We start from the raw sequence: 17,871 nt of genomic DNA, 5'->3' as shown, positions 1-17,871 counted from the left end.
TAGACATATTTGTATCATTTATATCGTATGATATATTTTTCTTCTATGTTCTTCTTAATCAATTTTTAACTCCTCTGAACACGCAAGATTTATTTTCTGTTTCGATCTGAGGCTACGCCCCCGGGGACGAAAGCACCGCTGCTACTGTTGCTTCGAAATTCGCGGCGCTCATCAAAGTAAACCAGGAGCTGCTTATATAACCGAGCGTCTGAAGATCGTCTTATTCGAAAGAATTACAATTTCATAACCGAGAGGATGGGATTACGAGAAGATGAACGGGTATAAAATCTATACACGGAGTACAGTTATCTACCCGTATCGAACGTAAAACTCGCACCGATGAAAGGAACTCGAGAGCGTATTTTCCAATAAATTAATTACGCGATCAAATTTTTGTACGATTTAGTGTGCTTCCACTGTTAAGTATTTTTTTTTATTAAAATTAGAACATGCAAACGCAACGATGGGCTCTTTGTATAGAGCAATAAGCAAATTAAATTTCTGGAATGGAAACTACGGTTCTCATCGCGCAGTAGAATGCGTTTGGCCGTTCCATCATCCTCGCCTTGATTAACCCATAGTTCTGGAACAGCCCGGGCGGCATTGAAGAAAGTAAAACGGAAAGCACCGAGAAGATATTTCCCGTTCACTCGTAAACCGGATGCATAGAACAGATTCTTTTTTCCCCTGTTTTATCATCAACTCCCATTCCCGCGCTATCTCTCTCCCTCCCAGTTTCTTTCGCCAGTTTATTATCCCGGCCGATCGCTGACGTATTTATCGGCGAACGGAAGTTCGACGCGGAGGCATCGAAGCGCGAAGCTGAAACTGATTGCGCGTCGCGAAACAAAACCGGGCGGACGCGAGCGAAGAACGCGGACGAAGCAAAACGAATTTCGTCCGCCGAAAATTATTATCAGGGGCGAGAAGCTGCCGGGTTCTATATGATAATCAGATGAAATTCGGACAGCGAACAATGAGCCGCCATCGAGGTGTCAAACTAGCGGAGATACGCCAGACACGAAACGGCGCCACGTCAAATGAATTTTACCTACCCCGACTACCTCCCCAACCCCGTCGTGCAGCTTCCCATGCTCGTTCAGTTTGTCCGACTAATTATCGGGTCGAAAATCTGAATTGCACGTTACGCAGCCAGCTTTGTTATTTGCCCCTGACGTGTAGTGCGTCTAAGAGCTCTTTTACATGCCGAGGTACGCACACAAGATAGTTGTTCCGAAAATAAAACGTAAAAGAGACATAAAACTCACGTGAGATGTCGGCTGCTGCCTTGGCCCTGCGTTGTCTTCTGGAAGACAAAAATGAAGAATTGTTAGAACAAACTAATTATAAAATACTGTTCTCTTACTAGCAATTTTTAACAAATTATAATTGTGTCTGTATGTAATTTTGTTATATACATTGAAAATATCAGTTAACAGAATTATGAGGAGAGGAAAGCCTCTTGAAGCGAGAGAACAATTTCTGTGTAAATGCCAGTTAATAATAAAGTTTGCGTCTAAACAAAAACTGTAACTTTCATTGTTCTCCCTTTTCAGAGATTCATTATTAAATTGCAACGAAATTCAAGCTTTACCACAGACACGTTGAAGTTTCTCGGTTAATAGCTATGTAAATTCCATAACGTGAACCTCGCGAGGAGCCCATTTTCTTTCTAAAGTAATTCTTTTCGAGGTTCTATTATTTTTACTGAGCCATCCTACGAGATCACTAATTTATTTAAAACTCGTAGACGTCATAACAGAAGCTGCTTCAACTATTAAAGTAATTTTCACTAACAACGTTCAAAATTGTTATTTCATTTCAATTCGAAGTTTCATTTTAAAGAAACGTTCAACATCAAGGGGCGCGGTAGCAGCCCGAAGACAAGTTTAAGCTCCATCAGATAGTAGCATGACCGTCGGGCACCGCGTGCCCTTATATACTTCTAAATTCGTTATTTTGAATTTCTTTCCTGAATATTAATTGTTTCTTTTGTACTTTCTCAATGTTTTAAGATCTTTAATATAACTTCATAGACGTCGGCCCATTTTAACCCGTTCCGGCCCGTTTGGCTCACTTTGGCCCGGTTTGGCCCGTTTTAGCCTTTATATATATATAGAAAAAACCGTAGAAAAATAATTATTTAAAAAAGATATTAAGTTGTATTTTAAAAAAGGTATTAAGTGGCACAGGGTAAGGTATATTTTATTTCGCAACTGATGCATGGTAATTTCTAGCGTGGAAAACCCGTCAATTAGGGGTAAATTTAATGCGGCGTCTGCGTCGCGAAACTACCGGTAGCGCGAGTAATAATTGATATCCGGGAGTGATCGACGCGTCAGCGGGATGGGATCAATCACAATATAGATACCGTCGCGGATGCACCGAGCCGGTTTAATACGTAAAAGTTTGCGAGACGGTCGCGACGGGGATCTCGTAAATGGGAACTAGTCGCAGCTGATACCTTAGGAAGCCCCGAGGTATATTCACCGTACAAAACTCGCGGCGTAGTTCCACTGGTACCACGGTTGCCATCCGAATGTAAAGTCCTATCTGTAATGCGAGTGTCAACCAACTTTAACGCCCGTGTTCGCGTGCACGACTGTGTAGTCACACGCGTGTGAGTGGGCACACACACGTTGACGCGTCGAGGTGGTAAACGGGGGCTGGCTAGTTTCGAGGCATTGCAGCATAGAAGCAAAGTGACCCTCGCCGCGCGCTGCTTTGTGCGGTGAAAGTGTGCCGGCTATGGCTATACGGTGATAAGACAGTTTCCACGAGGGCGCAAATGGCGATCGTTGATAACGGGGAGGGTCGACGAAAGGGGCGCGATGAAACGGAAAATCGGTTACTAATGTCACTTCGGACGGAGTTAAACGTCCTGGGGCTATTATGCGTCCGTAGAGTTTCTGTCCATTTTCACACAAAACCGAACTCACTAATTCATAATTGATTTGAACGAAAACAGCTGAGACACTACTCGAACTATTTTTATAGTATGTACATACTTTTAGATCATGTAAGATGAATTAGCAAAAATACAGTATTAATTAATAAAGTTTGACAGAAATACATTTTTAATAATCTCAGCATGTTCTAATAAAACCTTCAAGCGAGAAATAATGTAAAATTCAATAAACAAGTCGGTTAGAAAATCAACGAAACGTGTATCTTTCGCTTTAGGAACCCCAAGGAACTTCCGAACTCATCACGAAATGTATCAATAGATCTTAGAAGAAGCCTTTGACATCCGAGAGAGAACATATATACATACAGAGTAACATCTTACTTCGAGTCGTGTTCATTCGAGACTATACACTTTGACGTCTATTTACTCAGTATAGAGTACTTTCATTACTCGAATTGAGAATCCTCTTACCCACGTCTTCGACCCACATCTCGCTTTATGTTAATCTTTTATCAGACAATATCGTGTAAGAGACACGACGGTTCCCTTTTCTCTTATTTACTTTCGATTCCTATCTTTAAATTTCAAGTCGAAAATCGAATGGTTTTTAATTTTTAAATACTAATGTATGTATTCCCTTATACATAAAAATTCGTTTCGCATGTACTTTAGAAAAATCACGAGAACATTATTACATTCTACTCTGTATTTTTTAAACAGTCGTGTCCCAAAAACGTTTCGTTTAACGGAACTACGAGGAAATAGAGTAAACTGCGCGATGGCACAAGCTAAACACGAAACGACGTATTTCGCAAATTTAAAGCTTCACTGTGCTTCAGATTTATTTATTTTCCAACGGTACCTTTTTTGCGCTGCCTGGGATAACCCAATCGAATCAGTCAAGTTAGTCCACGAAAAGAGAAGAAACAGCCAGAGAAGAAGGGGAGACATCACATCGACGACGGCGAGCTCCGAGAGAAGGTGTTACTGTTTTTTTGAATTGTTTCACTGTTCGATAAAAATCCAACGCGGCGAGTTAATGTGGTCGGTCCCTTTTGAAGTTTAATGAACTTCCGGAAACCCAAGACGGACCACCTTCCGTGGCACGTAATGAGATTCGACTGAAACGTTATTATGTTCCTGCGGTCGCACAGAGACTAGCGCTACGTCGCGTCGCCCGGGGTCGGGGCGTGTTGGCCGAGTGATTAGGAAGAGGAGGAGGAACATACCAGAATTGTAAACATAGCATGTCACGGTTCTCCGCAGTTAACATTTCAATTACGTTTTAACTCAACTATGAAATCTAATTAGAATTGCAATCTCTTCTGATCAAATCTACGTTTGGAATGTACGGGGTTTACGTTTACAATCGAAATGTGAAAAAAAAAAAATGCAACGACGAATTTCGAATGTTTTGCATTTACTGAAATTATTTTTTAAAATAAAATTTACCAAAGGAGAATATCGTTTTATTTATTCGTCGAAATTTTGTTTATTTTAAAATGTGTACTTTAAAATGCAGCGAATCGAAGTTGCGTTGCGTTGGGAAAAATTTACATTTGACGTTGCCCGATAGATACGAACGGAAGTGCGTTTGGCAGAAATTCGTTTCGAAAATTTATATGGTGGCTTTTTTTACGGCAGCCCGCGTACGTATCTGTGTACATAGTCACCTGGTTCTCTCGATGTCAGCTAACGAAATGTAACGTTTCGATGATTGGAACGACTTTGTATCGTGAATCGATATGACGGTCAAACATTTTCGTTCGTCCATGTAAATGGTAGGTTCTGACAACTTTTTACCGAAACTTGAGATATCCATAGTTAACCACAGAAACGATTTTGTTTGCGACGTTATAAACAAGTAAATATATCAAACAAAACATTTTTTAAGCTTAATAACCTTATTATCTATTATACTATTACTTAAAAAATTATGAGCGACCTGCTATTTCAATGTAAATCACTAAAAGGACACCAAATATCTGCATTTCTCATGATAGTTTCTGGCTCTCATCTGGAGCGTCGTTAACGTAAGAAAAATACGAGTACTATTCCGTGGAATCCATAATTTCTCCTATCTGGATTTACGCAGAACATAAAACACCGGCGAGAATATTTATTTTACAAATTCGAAGGAAACTACCCTCGTTCCTCGGGCGTAATTCCTCGCGCAGAAAACGAGAGAGAGAGGGAGAGAGAGACGCTCTCTAGCAGAACTACAGACGGAAGCTAGCGATAACTCAGAAAGTCGTGGTAAACGGCAATGCAACTTTTTTCAATTACCTGTTTTTAATGAAACGCGCAGACAACACTCGCAATTCCGTCGTAGCTTCCGTTATGTACGTTCACGCTCTGCAACTGACATAAACGACTTCGCGCGACAAGAGAAGTTCCGCTATCCGAGTATAATCAGTTAACAGAAGTTATCGGTTCAAGTATTAATGAGAGACCTGGGACATCGAAACGATGGTACGTGAGACGAAAGTCGAACGATCGTCGATGACGCTAAGGCGTCGTAAACGCGTGCTGCTACGTAATAATCGTAAATACTTTCTTACAGAACGTTAAATACCATCGACCCATCGTTCTACGTTTACCGCGTTAGAAACGCATGGCGTGGAAAAACCCAAAATTATTTCCATAGAGGGAAAAACTTCGATTCAGGTTTGCAAATTAAACTTGCAATACTCGTTGTTTCATAACGCGTTCGATTACGCGACGGGGTTGAGAAGCATCGCGATAAGTAAACGCGATTGTACATACTCCTGGGATGAAAATGTAATAGCTCGCAGCCACCTAAACATGCTCGGACGATTTTGTGCCAGTGCGTAAAAGGAACAAGAAGGGCGCATCCGATGGAAAGAGGGAGGTTGGCGACAGAAGGTTTCACTTTTATCTGTACGATTATGGGCTCTTTTTCGCAGCTACCCGACGTCGTTCTCTCCTCCACCGGCTCGAACATAACACTTGCTTAAACGATTCTCGCGATTCGCCTCTCGGATCATTCGTTTTTACCCCGGTTCGTATATTTGCGCCGTAAGATATTAGATAAAAATAACACAACTATATTTTAATAATGAACAGAATTTTTTTAGTATATCTGAACAGAACTTGTATTATGTGAATAGAAATATAATTCACGAACGTACAGTTTAAAACAGTTATTTAACTCGTTTCTTAGTAGTTCATTTCATTACCTAATTACCGACAGACTATTTGTATCGTTTGCATCTTAAAACAAATCTACTTAATTATAGCAACGACTATAGGAAGGAATGTAAAAAGGAAGATCGTCAAAGAAAAAGCCGTCTGCTTAATTTCCCGCTTAATTGGGAGATGAGATCGACTTCGTTCGATCAGATCTTCAACTGTCAATTACTTTACTACACATTGTAAAAATGCGATGCGAGAACGACGAAAGAATTCCGAGATTCGAATCAAAGAGTGAGCACGGATTTGTTCGTTAGACTTTTAATGCCGAACGTAAATTTCCTTAATTACACAATTCTCAAATGCGTTCCAAAGGAGATAAGTGAGAACGTTGATGTAACTTGTATTATAAACTAATTAAGATGTTTGAAAAATACAAGATAACGGGAATATAGAAATAAATCAGATGTGTCATAATTCTCTTAAATTAATTGAGTCATTAGGCTTCGTCAATCTATTAAGGAGAGGATATATGTATACATATTTACTGTTCTTTTATGGCAGAATTAGAAATCCAGATTTTGTATAAAGCAGATAATTAGAGAAGCCGACGGAATTTCTTATAGATGAAATCTAATGAATTCTGTCGACAAATTACTGTACATATGCTTATCTGTTCATATTAAACGACCCGTGTTCACCATATCATCGCGCTTGCAGTTGAAGCTCCGAACATAAAATCATTGATTTTATTACACTTATGTCCACGTCATTTCAAGTCAATCCAAAAAGAAGAAAAAGCAGGACGAGATCGAGGCGACACTCGATAAAATCATGTACGGCGACGCATCTAGGCAGCGTGGCACGGCGCGAAACAGCCGCAATTTGATTAGCGCGTTGCGATGAAAGGCAAAGGCGGTCGTATCCAGCCGATGCGATGCCATGCGATGAAAAGCACGTTTACGCCCCGCGTTCGGAATTGTTCCCGCGGTGGAATCAATGCCGCCAGCTCTATATAACGCGTTTCAGAGGCTCTTTGAAGAGCCGGGGATCCGTGGCCCCTTTGTTCGCGCGAAAATCGGCCTCTCGACGAACCGCGTACCCGGAATTACTTCCAATTAAGACTACTTAATTTCCTCTCACGGCGCGTCGATTCGCCGCCGTCGACGACGATAATTCTCGTCGCGCGTCGCAAGCTCTGCGTGAACATAGACAGGAATTTTATTGTCGAGAGGCTTGTCCGCGATCGCATCGATCGCCGAGATAAATACTTCATTAAAATAGCACGCGCTCTCGCTGTTCTGGCCGAGGTCATGTGTCACTCCTCGACCCAATTGATTTCCCATTTTTCTGGTTAAGATCCGGTTGCTCATTCGAGGAGATTTAGATGAGGAGATTTAGATGAGGAGATTTAGATGAGGAGATTTAGATGAGGAGATTTAGATGAGGAGATTTAGATGAGGAGATTTAGATGAGGAGATTTAGATGAGGAGATTTAGATGAGGAGATTTAGATGAGGAGATTTAGATGAGGAGATTTAGATGAGGAGATTTAGATGAGGAGATTTAGATGAGAAGACTCGGTTGAATAATTATCGATCTCTATTGCTTCGCGCGCACCTCAAATCCATGACGCTTTCACTGTGTACACTCTTTATTAATATGTATTATTCAATTGCTTTACGAATAATCACGTTCATGTATTCTATTTATTTATAAAATATTAGGAGTCAATCAAGAGTTATATGTGACAGTATGATCAGATTTATAACAGCGTGTTTCGATAATCGAATTTATTATCAATATCGCGCATAGGTTTCACACAGTCGACAAAGCGGAACTCGCTTTTTTCCCTCCGTTCCCGATACAATCCATATCTTCGAAACCGGCGTTTTTCATTGTAATCCGATTTGCAGGGAGCATCACGATCGATATTACAATATCGATATTATAAATGTGCAAGCCCGTTAACGCGACGAAACTGAAACCGCGCTCTTTCTTTTATCGAGAGCAACACTTTAAAAATTCACTGTACTGAAAAATTTGGCCAAGGCGCGGTTGGTATTCGAGTGTAGCGAAACAGGTAGTTTAAATTTAACAAAATATATGCTCCAGTTTACGATGCACGACCCACATAGTTTTCGCCCGACGACCTTGTTTTACTCTTTTATATACGTGTACCTTCCCCCAATGCCGTTTTCGGTCACGTTTTTTCCACCGCCGTTTTTGTTTTTGTCACCAAAAACGATGTTGCTCGTTTCGCTCGTTCCGGATTCGTACTAAGCTATCGGTCGCAGCGATACGTATGAACGTACACGCACTGCACCGTGTACCTAATTTTACTGCCGGTGTCAGGCAGGTAATTAGAGGTACGTCCGTGTTCGAACGCAATTTAAATGGAAAGTGTCAGGCAGAATCGACTAAAAGAATCGCAACCCATGCGGATATTATACATACGCTTCCGATTTCAGTGTTCTTTGTTTCTCGTTGCCTTCCCATGTGTACGAATTAAACGGTGGAACGAAATGTACGTTTGAAATAGGATTGACACCCTTAGAAAATATTGGAGGTATATTCTATTACTATTTGGATTTTCTCGCATCAGTTGTTAAAGCAAATTTTTCTGTTTTTCGGCTCGCTGCTTGGGATTAATGGATTCGTTGCTTCTAATTGGTTGTTTGTGCTTTTCAATGACGCGTTCGTTTCTCTTGGGTAAAGCAAAATCGAATTGTTCTGTCAACATTGTTGATACGAATCGACAGTTTGTACACAAAGAAAGATTCGAGTAACGCGGAAAGAAGGAAATCAAGTTTCATCAAACGAGCCACGGCGACTGAGACGGGTTCGGACCGCCGCTGCGCGTTCCGAAATTGCAGCGAACTCGCGAAAAGGAAAAGGCGCCGAGAGTTTAGAGGGTTGGCAGTCAGGAAAAAACAAGGGAGGCGAGCAAAGAAGTCTATCGGAATCGATACTGGCGCGATCAACCGCTCAAACGGGCCGAATTCTTCCCCGGCGCTGGTTTGAAGCCTGTGCGGTGGGAACCTTTTAGAAAAGGGCAAAGTCATAGGAGAGAACGCTGGTGGGTACGCCGTGCTCGTTTCTTTCAGCGTGCGTGGAATCCGATAAGACGTCTAGAAGAATCCGTAGAGAACGGGGAAAACCAACCCTTTCCTTTCGAAAACAGGGAGAAACAGATGAATCGGGACAGGTCTTCGTCGAAATTCCCGGAAAAACGTTCGAATGATCACGTGCACAATCTCACGTTGATCAAAGACAGAAGCGAATTGAAAATTCAGAATCATACTTATTCTTGTACATATAAGAAATTAAACAGATAATGCTTTAAGTCTCATATGTATCAAAGCAATTTCTATAATTAATAGAAACAAAAAATAAGCACGAGGAAGGTACTGTTTAAAAGAAATAAACGAGACAACCGTTTCGCATGAACGAACGTTCGAATCTGAACGATCGTAACATGTTTTAAACTTGGCAGGTGCATCCGAACTGGAAAATTTTCGCGCTTCTTAACTCCCCGGGGCGTATAATCCGAAGCGTCGCTCAAAAGAGCATTAATAAACATCTGCCAGCGTCTGATGTTCCATTTGCGTAATCGTCGCACTCTCTTTACGGCGCGGCGCGCTTCGTTTGCGGCAACAAATACCGCCACCCTCTAATCACGTTTACCTACCATTCGGTGTTCCCGGTACGAACACCGCCGCGAAACACACGGGCTCTGGTTTAGTCGGTGACATCGGCAAATGCGTATTTTCCCAAGAACCAGACACGTTTAATCGCCTTTCGCCTCGTTGTTGGCACGCGTTTGGTCGTTGAATAAATGCGAACTCCACCGGTTTAAATCGTAACCGATGCTTGACAGCCGTTGGCGACCGACAAACCGAGTCGTTCGCCTCGAAAATTCTAATACTAATCTTGGTACACGCAAAACTGATTTTAGCAATCAATTATATAAACGGATTAATAATATATCCGACGTGTTAAAAATTTTTATAAATCGTTCTAACAAATTCAGGTTTGAAATCTGATATTTATGATAGAAAACGTTCAACAAGAGTTTGATTGGGATTGAGAATGAAATTAATAACCGTGGAGGGGGCTTCGTGTGTTCACGACATGCGTATACCTGCATAAACGATAAAAGTTATCGCGAATGGATCAGTCATCGCGCTATTTATGAATGCATCATGGAATGAGAGTCTTGTTCAGGAGCCGCGAGCTCTTTATCGAGAAAATGAGCTCTTGTCCAATGAGGGACATCGAGATAGAGATAAGGCCAGCTCATATGCATACGAGCTTCCGTTCATCCAACCTTTTAAGGCGGTTCGAGAAGACCTCCGTGAAAATTCCTCTAAAGGAATCTGGTACAACACGCGATTCAACGGAGATCGAGATTAAACCAAGCTGGATGTTTAATGGCCCTACATTGTAATCGTGACGTTGAGTTGATACGCGTTGTGGAATCGAATAAATTAATCATTCTTTTATCGAAAAACTTGTTTGTGTCCAACTCTAATCGGTAATAGTTTTTTATCTTTTATCTTATTTCTTGTAAGAAGACTCAAATAGCTGGTTAACTGGTTAAATACTTATCATAGATTTGTTAATCTCTTAAGAACGTAAAGATCTCAGAAGAGAGGATCAAAATTACCCTGAAAAACACATTACGTTATAATAATAATTCGGTTGTCCTCTGTTCGATACAAAGCGCTTTAAGCCAAGCACTGGTCTTGGAACCGAGGGCCAACGTAGGACAGTCAAATAGGAAGTCTCGATTATTACATAATCTCGGGGACATGACGGACGCATCTAGAACGGGCGGGTGGCCCGAAATCCGGAAGTCTAATCCCAGAGTGGTACGCGTGGGTTCGTGACACGATAATGTGTGTCGCGCGCGACCGGAGATGTTACCCATGAAATCGTTGGTCATTTAACAGGGTATCGTTATTGGTCAGCTTCGGGATTATAATGAGGTAGCATATCGGGATTAAACGTATTACCCCGCTTGTGTAAATGTAATGCCTGAGGGGTGGTTCGTGCCGTTGGAAACACGCCGAGTGGGATTTTAGGGATGGGTCTGGCTACTGAAGGGAAGAACGGTAGCCGAAACACAAGCTGACAAACAAACATGAACGGGTCGAACAATACGGTTAAACAATCCAGCGACGATAGAGCAGCGCCAGCGTTGGACTAGCACGGATTAATATAACGTACAATTTAGCCTGCATTCAAGATACACGTGCTGATGCGCGTGTACATATTTGCACCAACGGATACATGCGCTACCACGTAGCATACAGAAAATAAGTATTTACCAGAGAGAAGGTTAAAGTGGTTGAATCCATGTGAAAGTTATTGCTGACACGACACCCACAGCAAATTGAACCATCCCAGACTTTGTCTCTACGTTACTGTTCGTAAGCAAGATTTATATAATTAAATTATTAAAATTTCGATCTTCGATCTTGCCAAAAAACGTGATTGTATTATAAAAGACAAACACTATTTACGTTTTCTATCCAATGGAAGGGGAGTCCTGTTCCTAATGCCCGTATCGATATCCGAGACCCGTATTACCCACACGTTGTGCCGTGGGACGTCGCGTATACGCCCGCAAAGGCGCAGGGCAACATCGCCACGGCTCGATACTGCAACTTCAGCTGCTAGTCGGTCAAATAGAGAATAGCGTGCATACATCCCCTTGTCTGTTGCTCTCCCTTTTGTTTATCGTGCCCCGGCGAGTATCGGACGTTTATGGATCCAGTCGCGCGATTCGTTTGCTTTGCGCTCGTTTCTTCCGCTCTCTCGGGCCGCTCCACCGAAAACGAACCGTTCACCGATCGATTTACGCACGATACGTGCCGCAACGGACCGGTCGCGAGCTTACAATCGCATACACTGGACAATCGAGAACGCGACGCTCCACGCGGTGATAGTTTAGTGACCGGACGTGCCACGGTGCTTGCTTAACGATCACAATTTGTATGAAGAGGAGTCTTGTAATGGGAGTGAAAATTAAGTAGCAATTGAATTGGAATTTGAATTGAAATTCTTGATATGTGAAAGGCAGTGTCTTTTTCTCTTTGTAATTTGATTTTAGATAATAGCGACAATTAGAAGGAAAGTACAAATATCAATAATATACCCGGTGTCGTGGGTAGTAATTGGGCTCGTAGCGAAAGTTATGAATCAACGCGGCGACCCTTTCGGCGCTGGTCGCGCTAAAGGTCCTAAACAGTGGCAACAGCTGTGATTAATGAGCAGCGCATCCTTCGAGGCGTGTATCGATAATTTATTCGCCATAAAATGAAATCTCGTTGGTTGCCCGATCGAAGCCGCGCCATTAATATTCACGGGCGCGCGAAATAACGCGACAAAAGGGGCGCCTTAATTTTGGTCCCGGCGCGATATGGCAGTGACCGTCGAATATACCGAAAAAAAATGGAGGATGAAACGACGTACGTATAAAGTTGGCCGTGGCGAATCAATGCCTGCCGCCTCTAAGTTCTGTATGTATGAAATATTCATTGCCGTCGTGAAATCTGAGGAACTGCTTCCACTTTTCATCTCCCTGGCCCGCGTCTTGAGAACCGTAATTTTCATTTAGCCGTGAATTATATCCAGGCTTCTAATGAGCCTCGCATAATGAAATAAACAATCCACCCTTCCTTTTTTATCATTTTGCCATCTAGATAGAACGCTCTTTAAAAACTGTATCCCATCTGTTGTTAAATCCGTGACTACGAAACGGGAATGACATGTGCATATTATGCAAAAACCGTAAATCTTATTTCCTAATCAGATTAAGTAAACTCTTCGGTTAATTCATAATTCAACGAACCGCGAGGCAATAGATTATCAACAATTTATACAAACAGAAAACCAAACGAAATAATAAATCAACCGTTCGAGTAACGAGAGGAAACTCGATACAGAAAACAAAAAGAGACAGGGTGGGAAAGAGAGAAAGTTCAGTAAATCAAGCATTCAGCGAAGCTCCGGCCGGACAAATGGATTTCCATCGGATTACATATACTTAATTAAAGCTACACAGCGGAATCCGCGATTTATGTCGTCCTCGATTCAGTCCGACGGGAGACGTCTTCTCCCTTTCCGTCGGCCACCTCGCGCACCGGCGAGTGCGGTTGTTTAAAAAGGCATGAATAGATTTTTCGCCGGGAAGGAACATTAAAAACTCTGGTAATCCTTATGAATGCGAGTGCCGGTACATCAAGGCACGATACAGGCGCACCCACCGCCGCCGATTGCGCCACCCTTCGCGGCCCCACTTGGCCAGCTGGTATTCATAACGGTCATAAGTTTCTTTTCCTTTCTGCTCGGCTCGCGGCAGAAAATCCGGCGGGATTTTGAAAGAGGAAGGTGGCCTCCTATATCAAACTCATTATCCATTGTAATAAAAGGTGGGCGTGCTTCATTGTTGCGATAATATAGCCGTTGAGTCCTCCACTATTCGTGTGTATTGTGCGGAATCCGCGACGAGGTCACGTCGCGTCGCATAAAAACTGGCGATGAATGCGATTAATTATGGGACCATGCAAATGGCGAACGCGTAGCGACAGCGCTTGCGCCCGGGCCATTGAATTGAAAATTGCAAACGTGTTAGACAGAGAATAATGGCGGAAGGTACGTTGACTTCGATATAGTGGCAACAGAAGAGAAATAGGAAGGGGTAATGGTTCAGATATCAATTTTCAAATCTCTGTTGCAGTAGATCCTGCAAAATTTTGAATAACGACGGATCAGCGATCTGTTTAACTAAATCACTGAGGCCGGTATATGTAGTCGTTCAAAAGTAAAGAGTAATAACAAAATTGAAATCTCCAATTAATTTCGAAAAGGAGAGGCGCTTAATTAAAGGTATCGATAATTATCCGAAGCGACTGGTAGTCCGACGTGAAAACGCGATACCCTGTTAATCGTTTATTCGGCTCCGGAAATATGATTGGCATCCGGTAAATTGAAACTGTGTCGGATTTTTCGAAGAGCTCGGCGCACAAAGCGGAGGGAGCAAGATAGAGGGAAACAGGTCTCGATAACGCGTCCCAAGCAACAGCATTTGCCCCCCAGCGTTGCATTTCCCGGGGTGAAATAAAACGAGATGGTAATGGAACGATTTCCACGGCGCCATCGCATTGCCGACGCCGCCGCGAGAAAATCAACTAATTTGACAGGATGGAACGCGAAGTTTCGTTACCAGCGAAGGAACATATCCGGGATTCGCGTGCGAGCAAATAAGAAGGCGCAGAGGCGGACGAGAGGGGAAGAAAGTAGAAAAAACGCGAAGGCGGGAAAGGACAGGTGAGGGAAAAAGAAGCAACCGCTGGAGAATCTCGAATGAGAGCGAACAGTCGACTGACTCGTATTCAACGTACCGAATCGCCTCGAGCCTTACCCTCTTCCTTCTCGCTCTCACTGTTTCTGTCTTATCCATACCCCGTTCCCATCTATCTCGATCGTCCCCCAACGACGGCCTGAAATCAAAACCGGCTTCCAGTTTTTCCTTTTCTACCTTTTTCCTCTTTTTTATCCCCTCCTCCGTTTCCTTCTTTTTTACTCCTCGATCATTATAACACTGTGCGGCGAGTACCGGTTCCGGCCTGGTTAAAGTCCAATTATTTACAGCTTCCCCCGAGTCGAGTTTTCGTACCGCACAGTGGACGGATTTCAAATATGCACGGAGTCATTGGCCATTGAATTAGGATTATGAGCGAGAACTTAACTTTTTTAACTCAGACAAAGAAAACAAGAGAGGTCTATACGTAAATGACAAATTGCCTTCGTATTCTTAAAAGCGTGGATCGCATTGTCCAATTGAAATATAAAATTCGTGACTCGACGGAATAATGAGGATACGAGGTAGCAATAGTACATGCATAAAAATAGAAGTGTAAATTATAATTAAATACGCATCACACGTTAAAAGATAATTAAAGGATGAACGTCTGTCTTCAAGTGGCTATAATAGTCATTATTTGAGCAATTCCTTGGTCGCCGTTCCTCGAGTTTTATTCGTCGCTTTGTTTCAAACAATTCTTCCTCTCTTCCTTTCGCCGCTGACTTTCTCTTATTTTTACGATTATTACGACCCGCCCTCTTCAACCAACCGTCCTCCACCACCCCTGATGAAATCCAATTATTTTCCGCTCGACCCTCTCGCGCTTTTCTTTTTCGCACGAACTTCGAGTACCCTTAACTATTATGTGACTTCAAACTGGTTCGACGTATCGATGCTCGTTTCACGAAAAGGCAGCAGGAGATATAATGAAAGGGAGCAGAGATTCGATCTTTCCTCGTCTTGGCGTCGATCAGAATCACCGGGGGCTCTTCAATCTTATGCATCGTCGCCGCGATTATCGATTCGTTAAACAGATACCATCCTCGTTCTCTTCTTTCTTCCCGTCTCTCTTTTTCGTTCCGCGCAACCGTATTTTATACTCCAAGTCTCACGTGTGCACCCATATCATTCTATCGTTTTATGAAATAAAGATCGCCTACCCCTCCTTCAATATTAGATTCGATATGTATAGATTCATGACGCTTCCTCTTCAATAAATTTCTGTATTCGATTCGCTGATCTGAAGTTCATGGAAATGGAATCAACAATTCTTGAGTCTATTTTAAAATAAAAATTGTTGCACTCGAAGATATACTTCATACCGTCGTTTGTACGATTAAATGTTGTGATATAAAAATTCTTGTTATATACGTTCTATTATCAAGAGACAAATCCGATGGAAAATTGCAATAAAACGAAGTTCTGAAACCCGGACGTTAATGTCGGGAGTCGCTTTCTCGGTTCATCTGCTTTGGCTCTTTCTCTCCCCTCGGTCTTCAATCAGCCTTAGGATCGAGGAGTTTGACATCAAGAACAGAGAGTAACTTCGTTCTCCGGTGTTTTACGGTGAATTAAAAGGACCTTTAAATCCTTTCAAATCGTCAAGTCGGGAAAGCTTCTCTTCCGGTAATCCCCGGCTCTTTTTTTCATCTGCAATCTCGCCCCTATTGCTGTCAGCGAAAGAAGAGCCGGGGAAACAAAAATCAGAAATTCGACTTCAATTTGTTACGACGAGGATCCAACAATGAGTACTATTCGTTTTCAAATTTATGGCGTTATTTATCCCTAAGCAGTCTTTTTTTATTTTGTATATATTACAAAAATAGTGGGCAATAATAAAGCTCGTACTTTAAACAATTTATGCTGTTCTATAAATTATACATCCTAACATTTTATCCGCGTGGACTAACAACTAAATTCCAGCGATCATAGAAAGACGGAGACTCTTCAAAGCAATTCGGGGGTAGCAAAAAAACTGGAACTGTCTCCACGGCAGCAAAAACAGCGATACGTTCTCGGCAATCGCACGGAAACTAGTAGAGACACGGCGATTGTAACGATAATCCAATTATTTCTTGACCAGCCCAGCCATCCCCTTCTCTTGTCCGACTTCGGGATCCAGTTCGAGTCCCTTTTTATGCGTCTTCTTGTTTGCCCGGACAAGAGAGTCAGGTGGCTGCTGCAGTTACCGCTGGGCTGGATCGCCGAAAAACCTGGCCGCACGCGGCTTAGAAGTATAAAGGGGAACGAGGTCCCGGGCCGATCTCACGGCTAATCAGAGACCCGTTTCGCGTGTACTTTTATTCTGATCGTAATCGAAAGCCAAGCATCGTCGGTGGTTCCTCTCGTCGAACGTCTACCGATTTGCCTTTTTTCTCTCGTTTCTTTCGTCCGTTTCGTTCCGCCGTTCTTGCACCGTGTTAACGAAACTGATTCGAAGACGATTTTACAGCTTGTAGATAGACGGCTCGTGAAAAAGGAGACGAGGGATGAAACAAAAATGAAAAGTCCGGTCGACTTACAAGACACTATTACTGATCCCGCGTCGGCTTAAACTCGTCGCGATGAAATCCGCTTATTCCTCCGTTTCCTCCTTCGAGAACGCGCTTTAAAAACCAGTCTCTGCGGTCACGAGAAAGGAGATGTTCGCGGAACGTGAAACGACGAAGCCTTGCTTTCGCCTCGGTTGTTAAGATTCTGGACTGACGCGTTAATTAACATCGATTCAGATGGACTCGTTCGAATGAAACGACAGATCAGCCGTGGATAAATAGAGAACGGTATTAGAAACGAAATTTACAGTTGCCAGATCTAAATCAACGTCTACCACGATCTCATGATCGTTACGACACTATGCTCGACGAGTCCTTCCATTAGAATCCAATTATTCCGTTTCTAGTTACCGCCCCTGCCTTTTTTCAGGTTGACCTCCATTCAGGGTGCCATCGAGGATCTCTTGAGCGACAAACGATTTCGCGTTCGGAACAAACGACTGGTTAGTTCCTTAAAGCGTTCATCTCCAAGGGTTCAAGAAGACTCGTTATCAATAATTCTTGGGAAATGTTGCTTAGCATGTTTTAACGAGAAGAGTTATAAGAATTTTATCAATTTCGAGGAATTTCAATACTACAGCTCTCATCGTCTTTCAATCAAAATTATCGTACGATTTCTATCAATGAGAGTTGAAACAAAATGCGTTTCAGATTAAAGTTGAACTCCGATGTTCTCGTGATTAGAGAGAGAATAGTTTTCAGTCGGCAGCTTGATCGAACCTGACCCCGTCCCGGGAGAATTCTTTTATTGATCATCGGGGGGAGGGGGGAATTATCGAGGAATGATTCGGTGCGGGAAACGTTGGGGAATCCTGCATACAAAATGTAGGGGAGAGTGTTTGGGGATTTGAACCCGAAGACGGATTAGGTGGACGCGTCCATCGA

The 17,871-nt window shown here is 42.6% G+C and overlaps 1 protein-coding gene across 1 annotated transcript in view; it reads right to left on the bottom strand.

Annotated features, from left to right (window-relative positions):
- LOC108623744 (nephrin) overlaps positions 1-17,871 on the bottom strand; it is a 336,074-nt gene that overhangs the window by 274,863 nt on the left and 43,340 nt on the right. The window contains exon 4 of the mRNA XM_018022496.2: positions 1,269-1,306. The gene's annotated coding sequence lies outside the window, so the exon portion shown is untranslated. The remainder of the gene's footprint in view (positions 1-1,268; positions 1,307-17,871) is intronic.

This window comes from Ceratina calcarata, unplaced genomic scaffold (genome assembly GCF_001652005.2).
Source record: "Ceratina calcarata isolate Rehan_Ccalc_2016 unplaced genomic scaffold, ASM165200v1 scaffold115.2, whole genome shotgun sequence".
Lineage (NCBI taxonomy): Eukaryota > Metazoa > Arthropoda > Insecta > Hymenoptera > Apidae > Ceratina > Ceratina calcarata.
Note: the sequence above shows the minus strand (reverse complement) of the source record. Positions and strands in the feature narration are given on the sequence as shown.